General features: G+C 40.4%; 1 protein-coding gene across 5 annotated transcripts in view; it reads left to right on the top strand.

Moving 5' to 3' along the window:
* Positions 1–14,339, top strand: part of MAP4 (microtubule associated protein 4) — a 165,857-nt gene that overhangs the window by 91,632 nt on the left and 59,886 nt on the right. The gene's annotated exons all lie outside the window — the stretch shown is intronic.

Below are 14,339 nucleotides of genomic sequence, written 5' to 3'. Positions count from 1 at the left end.
TCTTGGGCCTCCCCTGGCAGCGGTTGAGCGCTGGACTGTGAAGCTGCCCACAGCCTCTGCAGTGCCGGTTCAATCCCCGGCCGCCGGCGAGGGTCCCGCTGCTCCACTCGGCAGTGTATTTAGTCAGTCTGCCTGTTCTGTTCCCCACTCTGGCTCTGGTGAATTCTCTCACCCTCCCGCGCTTCTGACTGTACCCAGTGCTTGTATAAATAAATAAATAAATAAATCTTAAAAAAAAAAAAAAAAAAGTCCATCTTAAGACTCTTGGAATCTTATAGGATCCTGAACAGCTGAAATAATATTGAAAAGAATAAAGTTGGAGGTCTCATGCTTCCTGGTTTCAAAACTTACTATCATGCTACCATTTTCAAAACAGTATGGTACTGACTTCAAGCTAGATATGTAGACCACGGAGTAGAATAGAGTCCAAAAATAAACTCTTGCATATGTGTTGAAATGACTTTAGACAGTGGTACCAAGATCATTTTAAGAGAGAGAAGATAGTCTTTTCAACAAATGGTATAAGGAAAACTGGTATCTACATCCAAAGAAGTTGGTTTCTTTGCAGCATATTCAAAAATTAACTCAAAATGGATCAAAGAACTAAATATGAAAAGCTAAAACTATAAAACTCTTAGAAAATACAGAAAAAGGCTTTATGACGTTGAACTGGCAATGATTTCTTGAATGTGACACGAAAAGCACAGGTAACAAATCTAAATATAAATTGGACTGCATAGAACTTTATTATTTTTCTAAAAATTTATTTTATTTGTGCATACAAGAACTGGGGTGTAAGGGCCTCCCTGGTAGTGCAGGAGGTTAAGAATCAGCACTATGAAGCTATCCATAGCCATTACCGCATGAGTTCGATCTCCAGTCAGGGAGGTGACTCACATGATGCAGCAGACCTCTCCAGTTTTGCCCGGTGCTCCCCTCAGCAGTGTATTTCAGTCAATCTGCCTCTTCTGCTCCCTGCTCTGTCTCTGGTCCGTTCTCTCACCCCTGACACTTCTAGCCTGCACCCCAGCTCTTGTATGTGTAAGTAAATAAATCTTTAAAAAAAAGAACTAGGGTATAGGCCAGAGGGTGTGCGTGTGTGTGTGAGAGAGAGAGAGAGAAAGAGAGAGAGAGAGAGAGAGAGAGAGAGAGAGAGAGAGAGAGAGAGAGAGAGAGAGAGAGGATTCACCAGTGACAGATTGGGGAGCAGAACAGGTGGAGCCACTGAAATACACTGCCGAGGGGGAGCAGCAGACGAGACAGTAGAGGTCTTCCAATGTGGATTTGTTCCCCGGCCAGGGATTGAACTACTGCTGCAGTGGCTGCTGATAGCTTCATAGTGCTGAGACTTCACCCCTTGTACGGGTTTAAAACTTTCGTGCATCAAAGGACATTTATAGTAGAGCAGAAGGCAACCCACAGAATGGTAGAAAATATTTGCAAAACATGTATCTGATCAGGGATTAATATCTAAATTATATGTATCATTCCTACAACTCACAACATAACAGACAACTCACTGTAGTGGTCAAAAGACTTGAACAGACATTTTCCAAAGAAGATACACAAATAGACAATGAGCACATGAAAAAAATGACCTGAATCGTTAACCATTAGGAAAATGGAAATCAAAACTCCAAAGAGATTGTACTTTGAACCTATTAGGATGACTATTATTTTTAAAAAAGAGAAAAAACAGATATTTTTGTTACATTTAGTAAGAATATAGAGAAATTGGAGACTTGTGCAGTGTGAGTACAAATGTACAAATAGGAAAAAATAGGCCAGATCCTCAAAAAATTAAAAGTAGAATTATCCAGCAATCCCATTCTGGTAGCGAAGGTGTGTTTCTTTCATCTTATATTTTCTGGTTATTCTAAAGCATATCAGGACTTTTGCACATAGATCTCGTTACTGTGTTTCTGTAGCCTGGAGAGATTTGGGAGGTAATTTTTAATTTATCCACTGTATAGTCATCTCCTCTCCCCTCTTCTATCACAAAGCCTTGAGTATATACCATTTAGCCCATTTGGTCTGGTGTTACTCCCATATTCCTGAGAATGTTAGGTTTGCAATGATTTTTCATTTCCTAGCTAATATGTGTATGACCAAAATTTTGTTGCTGAAGTAAGGAGAAATACAAATGAGTGAAAAACCATGTGCTATGATTTTTCTATGTTATTGAAAAATTTATAAACTTCTGGCTATACCATAATGACTGTTGTATTGAAAAGAACAGTGAGCCCCCTTGTCATTTTGTCTATAAATAGAAGACAGACTGACTTAAATTTTTGTATATTGTGAAGTTGCATAAGCAGTCTGATTAAGCATCCTTCCTTGCTCTTCACCAGCTTTTTTTTCTGAATAGGTGGCTCTTTCATCAGGCCTCACATGGGGAAAAAAAGTTGATATAATTGCAATACTTTTTGCTAGGTTATTGGTATGTATCTTTTTGGAAATAAGTCTCCCTTAGCGATTTGTTTATATTTGAGAAAGGACTTTAGTCTGTTAGGAAAGTTATTTGCTTTCTTTGAGCTGACAGTTCCTTTTCTATAAAAGGAGAACCAGAGATAAAGTAATTCTTTGGTTAAAGGACAGAACATAACTTCAGTGTGTTGTAATTCCTTGAAGGGGTTAATAAATATAAGATATTAAAATGGTGATTAATATCCACATAGAAAGTCCTTACCAGGTTCAATCTGTAAATGCTTTTGCCAATAAATCATTCTCTGTTTGGCCATTAGTACCCCCCCCCTTTAAAATTTAAATGGTTTTATAATCACAGTTTATTTGGCTATAACTGGTGTTATAGAGCATGTCTGGTATTCTTGTGTCTTTGGAGATGCTCTATTTCTAGAGGACAGAATTGAAGGTAAAACTTTAAAAGAACTCCAAACATACTAAAGGGGAAGAACTTTTGTTTCTTGTGAGAAAATTAATTTCAAACTTTGTCACTGCAAAAGCATGACACAGCTGGTTCTCGAATGGGTTTTCAGCAATTTATTTTTTTATTTTTTTATTTTTTACATCATTGTTCATTTTTAAACAATATTTGCTTACCCCTACCCCTTCAAGTGTAGTCCCCGGTTTTCAGCAATTTAAAATGAGAGCAGATCTGGTGAATTCTCTCGCCCTCCCGTGCTTCTGACTGTGCCCAGTGCATGTGTAAACAAAACAAACAAACAAATAAAGAAAGAAATAAAGCATGCCTCTATTAGAAAAAAAAAAAAAAAAAAAAAAAATAAAATGAGAGCAGAAAAGGTACAAAGCTGTGTAAATTGCAAATTTAAGTATTGATGTTGGATTTCTGGTTAATAAAACTTGGTATTTCTTGTTTTCATTTATTCTGTATAAAATAGTTACTGTTGTGCTGCCGGTAGTAGTGTAGAACAGCAAATATTCTGCCTCTTGCACATGAGAACCTTTTGATTTCAGATTAGCATGTGCCATCTGATCTCGGTTTCTTTGGGTTAAACATCTCTTGATCTTTCATTTTTTGGTATAATGTGGATTTAGGCCATCTCACCTTTTTTAAATTCTTGGTATCTGTATCAGTCAGATCTAGTCAAGAGACAGACACCCACAAAATTTTGAACAGAAAATTAACTACTTAGCAGTAAAGAAACTCTAGAGGATACAGGAATGACTTCTAGAGAGCAGTTACTACCCCTAAGCTTTGGAAGAGTGCCCTTCTCCCCCAGAGTTGTTTCTTGAGATGTCTTCACAGGATGGTGAAGATGTTTACTGAGGTACTGTAGGCAACTGTTTGGCAATCAGGAGACTACATAGAGGAGCTGCTGAATCACTGGTAAGCCAGCTTGAGGCATTGGCGGAACTTACGTGGGAAGATGCTCACAGTAATGCCTAAAAAATGTTGGGGTAAGTGTACTGTGGGGTGTTCTGAACACTAGCGAGCACAATGGGTCCAAGAAAAGGGAAAAGCACACCAGAAGTAGGACGGAAGGCCCTCCCATCACCATCCTCTACTATACTTAATATGCCAACTGGCAAAGGAGAAATGTTTGCAGGGTCCAGCTCCGTTATCACAAGGCAATGAAGGGGAGATTTATTGCTGAGAAGCAGTAAATTGAAAACTGACACAGTTTACCCCTTTGTCTACTTAGCTTCCATATACACTTTTTTTTTTTTTTTTTTTTTTTTTTTTAATTTTTTTTTTTTTTTAATAGAGGCATGTTTTTTTATTTATTTATTTATTTATTTATTTGTTTGTTTGTTTTTGTTTATACATGCACTGGGTACAGTCAGAAGCGCGGGAGGGTGAGAGAATTCACCAGAGCCAGAGCGGGGAGCAGAGCAGGCAGAAGGACCGAAGTACACTGCTGAGGGGAGCAGCGGGCGGCAGGAGGGGTCTGCGCGCCATGTGGGACCCTCCTCTGGTGGCCGGGGAGCAGCCGGGGATCGAACCGGCGCCGCAGAGACCGCGGGCAGCTTCGCAACCCAGCGCTCAACCGCTGCGCCACCGGGGAGGCCCTACACTTTTTTTTTTTAAGATTTATTTAATTTTATATAAGAGCTGGGGTACAGGCCAGAGGCACAGGATGGGGGGAGGATTTACCAGAGACGGAGTGGGGAGCAGAACAGGCAGAATGAGTGAAATACACTGCTGAGGGGAGCAGCGGGCATGACAGGAGAGGTCTGCTGCACCATGTGGGATTCTTGCCGGCCGGTCGGGATCAAACCCGCACTGCAGAGGCTGCAGACAGCTTCACAGCACTGTGCTCAACCCGCTGCGCCACCAGGGAGGCCCACCATATACACTTTTCAACATACATTTGAGCTTTTATATATCACCAAATAACTTTTTTTAAGATTTATTTATTTATGCATGCAAGAACTGGGGTTTAAGCCAGATGTGTGGGGGGTGGGAGGATTCACCAGAGAGACAGAGTGGGGATCAGAGCAGGTGAATCTACTGAAATACTCTCCTGAGTGGAGCAGCAGGTGAGACAGGAAAGGTCTGCTGTGCCATGTGGGTCACCTCAGTGGCCGGAGATTGAACTCGTGTTGCCGTGGCTGTGGATTGCTTCATAGTACTGACACTTAATCCCTTGTGCCACCAGGGAGGCCCCAGGAACTGATTTTTGTGTTAAGTTTTGACAACTTATAATAATGGGAAGAAGGAAAGATATGGTTTAAATATGCAAATAAACACAAAATAGAGAAAAAATATAAATCCATCACAGTTCTTATTTCTGCAAATATCCAAGAGACCATAAGACATAACTAATTTTTTTTTCAACTGCTCATTTTATATTTTCCTTGTCTCAGAAATCTCAGCAAGTTGAGGTTCTTTACCTGGTGAAATGACCTAAATTTTTCAAACTTTGATTTCCTCAGTAATGTGTGCTTTTTTGGGGGTGGGGGGGTTATTCTAATTTTCCGTCCATTTTGCTGATACTAGGTTGTAATGGTTAATTCTCAATTATTAATTCTTTATTAGCATGGGATTATTAAGGGATAACTGAGATTCCTCTGAATTCCAGACATAGTCTTCATGTGTAGTAGTAACTCAATTTAGATAATCAGTATCAATCATGTCAGCTATAATCCCCACTGCCCTGCTTCAGTGGAATAAGGAGTCCCAAATGGCCAGGTAGAAGTCTTATTTTCTAACTCAGTTGAAACATAGTGTGTATGCTGGTAGACATCTATATTCCTTCCTTGAGGACTAAGATGCCAAACAAGCAGAACTTTAATTTTTTTTAAAGATTTTTTTATTTATGCATACAAGAACTGGGGTACAGGCCAGAGATGTGGCAGGGGCGGTGAGAGGATTCACCAGAGGCAGAGTAGGGAACAGAACAGGCAGACTGGCTGAAACACACTGCGGAGGGGAGCAGTGGGAAAGGCAGGAGAGTTCTGCCTTGCCATGTGGGTTGCTCCCTGGTGGCCAGGGATGGAACTTGTGCTGCAGAGGCTGCGGACTGCTTCTTAGTGCAGTGCTTAACCCTTTGCGCCACCAGGGAGGCCCCAGATCTTTAATTTCTTAGGAGTGAAAGCAAAAATTCCTTGTGGTTATTGGATATAATAGTGAGTAAAACCCACTTCTACCCTTTTCGTGTTTCCAGATCCACATATTCTGACTGTGAGGGAGACAGCACCCTATAAGCATATCTGATTCAAAGCTACACTTCATTCTTTTAGAGTGTTGTCTTCCAACTAAAACTGTAACTGAGTCTTTGATAAACCATTCCATCTTTTAAAACAATGGGCAGCCATTCTGGATGAGAGGGTATAATAAGACCAGTTAATTTCTTGGGCATGAGCCCCTTTATTCACTCCCCCCCCACCCCTCCCGTGAAATTAACTATCTTGATCAGTAGCACAATTATGTGAAATGTTATTATGGTGGATCAGCCATTTTATAACTGTGAGTGGTGCTTCTGGTAGAAGTACTGTGGCTAGAGAAGGCAAATCTATATCCAGAATACATCTACTCTAGTAAAGACAAATCTCTGTTCCTCTTTAACCCAACTTACTCCCCACCCCCACCTCCACTATCATATCCCCACCTCCCATAATGGAAGAAGTTCAGTGTAACCAGCTTACTACCAGTGTCTAGTTAATCTCCTTGGATATGGTGCCAGTTTGGGGACTCAGTGTTGGTCATGTTACTTGGCAGTAGCTTTAGCTAAGTCAGCCTTGTTTAAGGGAGGTCCATGTTGTTGCTCCCAGGCATAACCTCCACCTCTGCTGCTGCCCCATGGCCACTTTTTCATGGGTTCTTTGAGGGAACACTTTGGTGGTTGGGGGAAGAGGCTGACTGATATCCATGTGTTTTTGTCCATTTGGCTGTTGAGAGCTTTCTCTATAGTGAATCCCCTTTACTGATTTTTCACGTGGAACATACATATCTTAGTCCTTGCCCATTGTGATCATTTCACTCATGTATATTTCCTTCCAGGTTTTTAACCAACCAGCACAATTCTTAATACTTAACTGTAATCAGTATAAATCTGTTCTCTGACCATCTCTCAATGGAGGCAGAGGGGACAAACAAATGTACTGCTCAAAGTTCTACCCACAGGAAAAATTTTCTTTCACTATTCTTCAGGATTACCTTTAAATTGAGTTATAATGCAGCATCTATACCAGCATATTGTGCAGACCTATGTTTATACAAGATGAGGTTTTTCTTCCTTATTCATATGGAACTCTTGGGAGGCTGTTGCCATGGGTGGAGGGAAATGAGGCACTGTAACAGAAGTGAAAACAGAAGGAGTCTAAGCCACCTGCTGTGTGACTTACATCTTTGGACTTGCTTGAATTTGGTCTTTTACATATTATTTCCACTTGACGGTAGATTGGTGCTATACATGCCCAACTCTGTGGAGTTGCGTTAGACAACATTCAGTTTATGATGAGAGACTTAGGCCACATGGCTACATTATACCCCATGGTTAGGCATTTAGTCTCTATCAAGGCTCAATAGCAAACCTAAAGCTATTATATTTTTCAAAAGGTGGAATAGTTGTTTATAGAAGAAAGTTTAGATTTTCTCTAAAACTCCAGAAGTTTGGACTGTGTTTCTCTTGTTTGCTAGAGGCCTCATTTAGCATCCCTAATTGCCATTGATGCTTCAAGTTATCATTGGATCTGCTGGATCTTTTAGGTCCAAAGGGCAAAGCAGTTTGAACTGCAACCCATACTTGCCACAGAGCACTCTTGCTTTGGTCCCCATTCTAAACTATGAACTTTAAGCTAACTTTGTGGTGGCTTAAAGAAGTACATTCAAATATGTTATATGTTACTTGCAAAATCCAAAGAGTCTGGCAAGCACAACCTCTTTTTTTATTGTTACTGAAGCAAGTTGTAGAACTTATTCATCTTGAGAGGGAAATCTCAGTTCCAGATAATTGATTTGAAGGGTATATCTTATTTAAGCATCTGTATTTGCTATTCCTAGTCATCACACTGAATTAGTGTAATGTCAATATGGCAGCTTATGTGGTTTTAGTTTTTTTTTGGGTGAGGGGGAAGGTAATGGTATGAAGTTCAGCATCTCTGTGGGTTTTGTTATCCTAGGAGAATTTAAATAGCTTTGAAGCAATATTCATAGGCAAATAAAAAGCAGGTCCTTGTGAATTCGATGGGAGGAAAAAGACATTAAGCAGGCTAACAGCAGTATAGTCACCTGGAACGTAATGTTTTGCTCTAATAAAGATGTTGCAGATGAGGTAATTTCCTGACTAAATTTAGGATAATCCAAGGTTGTACTCCAAAATCAATCCAGCTTCTGCACAGGCCTATTATGTGCTTTAATTGAGGATGTAATAAATATCACTGTCCTTTTCTTTTTTTAAGTCTTTGATGGTGGCATTAATATCTTTTGTTCTCATAAGGGTGTGGTATTGCTTCTGGTTTAATATCTTAGGAAGAGGAGGAAGCTATAAGGATTTCCCATTTAGCTTTTCCTAATATAAAGACCCTTGTCGATTGAGTCAACCAAATGGTAATGGGAGGTTGAGATGGGGCAGTCAGTGGAGGAGTTTTGCCTTTCCTACACTGCTCTGTTCTGATTATCTGCCCAGGAACTAAGGAAATAACCACAAAATGGTTCATGGAGTATCTGGGTCTACTGTGAGTGGGACTTGAGGTGAGCACTCCATCTATTATAACCTGACTATCATCTGTTATAACCCTCACTTTCGTGGGCCACAGTGGCATTTGGGGTCCGAAGGAATTAGTAATCTCTCAAAGGTCTGGATATTTCCTTTTCATTAATCCACACTCATTCTAGTAATTGGCTTTTGGGGAAGCTTAGAGGAAGATTTGTATTTGTGGAAACAGTGCAGAATCCTTCCTCAAGGATTTCTGGGTTTGCAAATTGAGTTGGGTCTGGAAACTGGATTTAGAGCCCTTGAATTTTCAAGAAAAGTTTTTACCCACACATTTAGAGTTTGTTTTTCTATTGTATAGATCAATCTCTGTATTAGTAAACTGCCTATGGAACACTGATCAGTTAACTACCACCAAAGACTCAAGACTTTCTGATTACTGATACAACCCTGCTGCTTTTAATGGTAGATGTGCACACTTTGTCTTTGGTGACCAAGTGCTGCCATTTGACATTTGCTATTCTAGGATCCCATCATCTGTGTTGAAAACAGGGAACCCATATTTCCCCTCGTACCTGAGGGTTGTGACAGAGACTACAAAACATAAAATATTACAGCTGGCTTTTTACAGATAAAGCTTTTCAAACCAGAAAACCAGAGCTTCCAAGAATGTGTGCAGGTGCTCCTCACACTAATGTACTTCTGTGTCTTAAACGAGTGTGTTCTGGGCCTTCTCAGGCAGCATAGGTCACAGATAAACATTTATCCAATGTTTTTCTCCCTAAGCCTTTGGATTGCCCTCCTTTACATGTTGCCAGGAAAACTTGGGCAGTTTTATTTCACTAAATGTAGGTCACTATTGAGTCTAAATTTCAGTCAACCAACTGAGTGAGGTATTGGAGCCACTTCCAGTTGTATAAGCTAACACATTAATCTTGGAATTTCTAGTAGTAAATTAAGAGCCATGTAGAATTATATCCTATTTCCGTGGTTGGACATCATTAGCATATCCTTCATCTACATGTTCCCCAGATTTCTGCAAACATACTGTTATCAGAGTCCTGCCATTTTTTGGTGTGACAGCTATTTCCCTCATAATGTGTATCTGTATCCCTGGATTTTGGTAGACAAATTTTTATCTGTAAAGGGCCAGATATAATTAGGTTTTACAGACTATATGGTCTCTGTCACAAATAACTAAACTCTGCTGTTGTAGCACAAAAGCAGCCTCAGACAATATATAAAAAAATGAGTATGACTGTTTCTCAATAAAAGTTTATAAACATTGGAATGTGAATTTCACATTATTTTCCTGCGTTATACTTTTTCCCAGCCATTTAAAATGTCAAAAACCTTATGGAGTTTAGGTGATAATGATGTGTCAGTGTAGATTTTTTTTATTGTGTTAAGTTTAGGAGGCCATTAAAAAAACAAAGCAGGGATTATTTGGGGCCAAAGAATTGCAATTTAAGGTATGCAGATCAGCCAGAAAATCTATAATTATCTCCTGGAGGGAGACTTACTGGAAGAAAAGAAGGTAAGTGGCTTTTTAAAAAAAGTGATTGATGTTAACAAGTTTATACTATTGGCTAAGCATAATTTCATTACATATATTCACATTTTTTAAAAAAGATTATTTATTTATTTATGCATACAAGAACTGGGGTACAGGCCAGAGATGTGCGGGGGTTAGAGGATTCACCAGAGACAGAGTGAGAAACAGAACAGGTGGATTGACTGAAATATACTGCTGAGGGGAACAGTATATTTCACAGTCAGAGGATGTCTGCTGTGCCATGTGGGTTTCTTCTTGGCTAGCCAGGGATTGAACTCCTGCTGCAGTGGCTGCAGATAGCTCCATAGGTTGCGTCTTGACCCCTTGGGCCACCATAGAGGCCCTATACACATTTTTTTTTTAATGTAAAAATCACCCCTTGGATTGGAGGCCATTTAAAAAAACAGGTGGCAAGAAAGGTTTGAACCATGAATTGTAGCTCGCCAAACCCTGCCCTAGAGCATACTGAGATTTACCCTAGTTACTGGTTTAGGGGGAACAGATTGACCTTGAGGAAAATGAGCATGTGTCCCAGGTAAAATTTTCTCATTGTTTTCAATCAGGAAGGCTAGTATTCTCAGTCACCAAGGGGCATATTCCTTCACTAGTAAATGAAGCTCTCTCTAAGGGGATGTGTGTGATGGGGTGGGGGGAGAAGAATAAGATGGTCAGTTTCATATGGATGCAACCAGGTGTCTCCACTCCATATATCATGGTTCCATTTTTTCCCAGTTAATGTTCTAACTTAGAAAACTTGTGCCACCAGGAAGGCCCTCATTGTGGTTTTGATTTGCACTTCCCTGATTACAAGTGATGTTGAACTTTTTTTCATTTACCTTTTGGCCATTTTCATTTCCTCTTTGGAGAAGTGTCTTAGCTCTTCTGCCCATTTTTTGCCTGGATTGTTTACTTTTATTAAGCTTCCTGAACATTTTGGGCCTCCCTCGTGGCGCAGGTGGTTGAGTGCCGCGCGGTGAAGCTGTCTGCAGCCTCTAAAGCGCTGGTTTGATCCCCGCCGGCCTCAGAGCAACCCACGTGGTGAGCAGACCTCTCCTGTCTTGCCCGCGGCTCCCCTCAGCAGTGTATTTTGCCAGTCTGCCTGTTCTGCTCCCCGCTCTGTCGCTGGTTAATCCTCTCACCCTCCTGCGCATCTGGCCTGTACCCTGATTCTTGTATAATAAAAATAAATCTTTAAAAAAAAAAGTGTCCTGAACATTTAGAAAAAGTAAATTATGCTCTAATCATGATATTTTAATATTAGCAAAAATATTTGATATTTTAATATTAGCAAAAATATTTTAAAAATATTTGAATAAAAATATTCAAAAATATTTGAATAATATTTTAATATTAGCAAAAATATTTGAATAAAATTAAATGGAACACAGGCCTCCCTGGTGGCACATGGTTAAAGTCTCAACACTATCGAGCTAGCTCCAGCCGTTGCAGCATGAGTTCGATCCCCGGCCAAGGAGCTAACCCACATGGTACAGCAGACCTCTCCCGTCTTGCCTGCTGCTTCCCTAGAAATGTATTTCAATAGTTCTGCCTGTTGTGCTCCCCACTCTGTCTCTGCTGAATCCTCTCACTCCCCACACCTCTGTCTGCACCCCAATTCTTGTATGCATAAATAAATAAAAATCTTTAAAAAAAATTAAATGGAACAAAGGTGTTGTAAAAAATAGAATCTTATTTTATAGTTTGTATCTTTACCTACCAGAGTACTGAAAGGATCTGCGCAATAAATAGAAGAGCCAGGTCAAGTTTCTCACAGGCAGGAAACTTTATTGCACCCCTGCCACGAGGTTCGCCAACCCCCATGGGGGTCGGAGAAGTCGCATCCATTGTGGGGGGAGATGTCCTTTTATAGGGTGAGGAAAGGTTAGGCAGGAAACTGGGTATGCAGAACTGAAGTTGGGTTTTTTTTTGTGGTTTCTGGTTGATCACTATCAGGTCCTGTTTGTGTTGGGTGGAGGCCTCTGGTTCCAGAGCTGAGGCAAAGGTGGAATTCTCTCTGCCGTTTCAAGGCCCCTCTTTGACCTGCAGCCTGGGGAACTCACTAGGCCCCCTGCACCGACCTTACAAGTACTAATATCTTTATTGCCAGATGAATTTTCCTCAAATTGTAATCATTTGATTATTCAACTATTTATTGGACACCATTGAAGTGTCACGCATATGGTGCTGGGAACACTGAATGGGATGGCACAATCCTTGTTCTCAAATGGTTAATCAGAGAGGGGCTGAGCTAAATCTTATATTCAGGTGTTTAAGTATTTAAATTCGTAAGTCTCACTTGTCATGAAATCACTGAGGAAAGATATCCCTGTGTTTAAGAGAAGCAGTACATACAAATATTTCTTAGAGGGGTGATCCTGAAAGCATGAGTAAGCCTTGGGGAGGCAAACAATATAGGGGAGGCTAAGTAAAGTAGTCTAGATGGATCAAGCAGCTTATGTAAAATTATAGAGGGACATGGTCAGGAATGGTTTGGTATTCCAAGTGACTAGATGATTAATAATGTTGAAACATTTTTTAAGATTGATTTATACAGAAACTTGTATGATATGTTTGTGTTATCTGTTGGTTATGGGGAAACATTAGAGTTTTTTTTATTTTTTAAGATTTATTTATTTATACAAGTACTGGGTACAGTCAGAAGTGTGGGTGGGTGAGAGAATTCACCAGAGCCAGAGCAGGGAGGAGAACAGCCAGACAGACGGAGGACACTGCTGAGGGGAGCAGCGGGCATGGCAGGAGAGGTCTGCGCACCATGTGGGACCCTCGCCGGCAGCCAGGGATCAAACCGGTGCTGCAGAGGCTGTGGGCAGCTTTGCAGCCCAGTGCTCAACCGCTGCGCCACCGGGGAGGCCCAACATTATAGAGTTTTAAACCAAGGAGTAATTTGGACATGTTAATGTTAAGAGTCAGAATAGACACAGATTTTTTAGTAGGTTGTTTAATTTTTTTCATGGGCAATCAATTTCATCCATCCCCATGTACTTCCTACACCCAACCCTAGATAGTTTTGTGGACACAAATCCCAGACTTCCTATCTTTATATCAGTGTAACCCTAAAAAAATTATTACTTTCAAACATAATTTCAGTACCATTCACAAAAACAAATTCATAATATCATATATATGGTTAGTGTACAGTTCACCAGTGTTCTCATTATCTCATTTGTTTGCTTTCTCAATAGCTGATTTGTTCAAATTAGAATCTAAATTTCTTTTAACCCATAGATTTTTCTATAGGGGATTTCTTTTTTAAGGGTTTTTTTTTAAAGATTTATTTATTTATACAAGAACTGGGGTACAGGCTAGATGCGCGGGAGGGTGAGAGGATTCACCAGAGACAGAGTGGGGAACAGAAGAGGCAGACTGATGAAGTACACTGCTGAGGGGAACAGTGGGCGAGACAGGAGAGGTCTGCCGCGCCATGTTGGGCCCTCCCCTGCTGGCCGGGATCCAACCAGCACTGCAGAGGCTGCGGACAGCTTCACAGCGTTGCACTCCACCGCCTGTGCCACTAGGGGAGGCCCTATAGAGGATATTTATGTCTTTTTCTTTAATGCAGTTTGGATTTTATATGTATTTTAGAGATGCTAGAGATTTAATTGTACTTGTAACAAGATAAGAAGTGAGGATAGAAGAAATAAAAAAGCAAGTCTAGGTGACTAAGGACCAGATGGCAAGAAAGATGATAGGGGCATTCTTGCATAATGACATGCCCCTTGGAGAGGAGAATGACATGTATTTCTTATGTTCTCTAGTTTATTTTTCCCAAAATAAAAAGATAAAGGGGGAGGATCATACAATGAAAGAAATGATGGACTCTGGTAGGTTAGTTTGTGGTAGAACAAAGGGCAGTTTATTTTCTGTAAAGTAAGAGATAACTGGGTTGGAGGATGCTGGAGAGGAGTATATATAACCTCTTTGGAGAAGGAGAAAGGAAGTAGTGTAGAGACATGGTTTTATAGGAACCGTATACATTCAGGATGATAGAAAATTAAGTGTCATGCGAGATAGAAGGAACAACTGAAAACAGTAGTATTTACATCTGAACTACTTACTGCTGGCTAAGTAGTTTACTTAGTATATGTTTTATAGCCTCATGGAGGCACCCTTACCGGCACCCAGTCTAGCAAGGATTCTGCAGAATTTCTCCTTGAAGCAAAACAAGTGTACTGTTTGGTCTTTTG

Source organism: Talpa occidentalis, unplaced genomic scaffold (genome assembly GCF_014898055.3).
Source record: "Talpa occidentalis isolate TD23 unplaced genomic scaffold, MPIMG_talOcc4v2.1 talOcc4.10, whole genome shotgun sequence".
Classification (NCBI taxonomy): domain Eukaryota; kingdom Metazoa; phylum Chordata; class Mammalia; order Eulipotyphla; family Talpidae; genus Talpa; species Talpa occidentalis.
The sequence above is the reverse complement of the archived record's forward strand: the minus strand, read 5'-3'. Positions and strand labels throughout refer to the sequence as shown.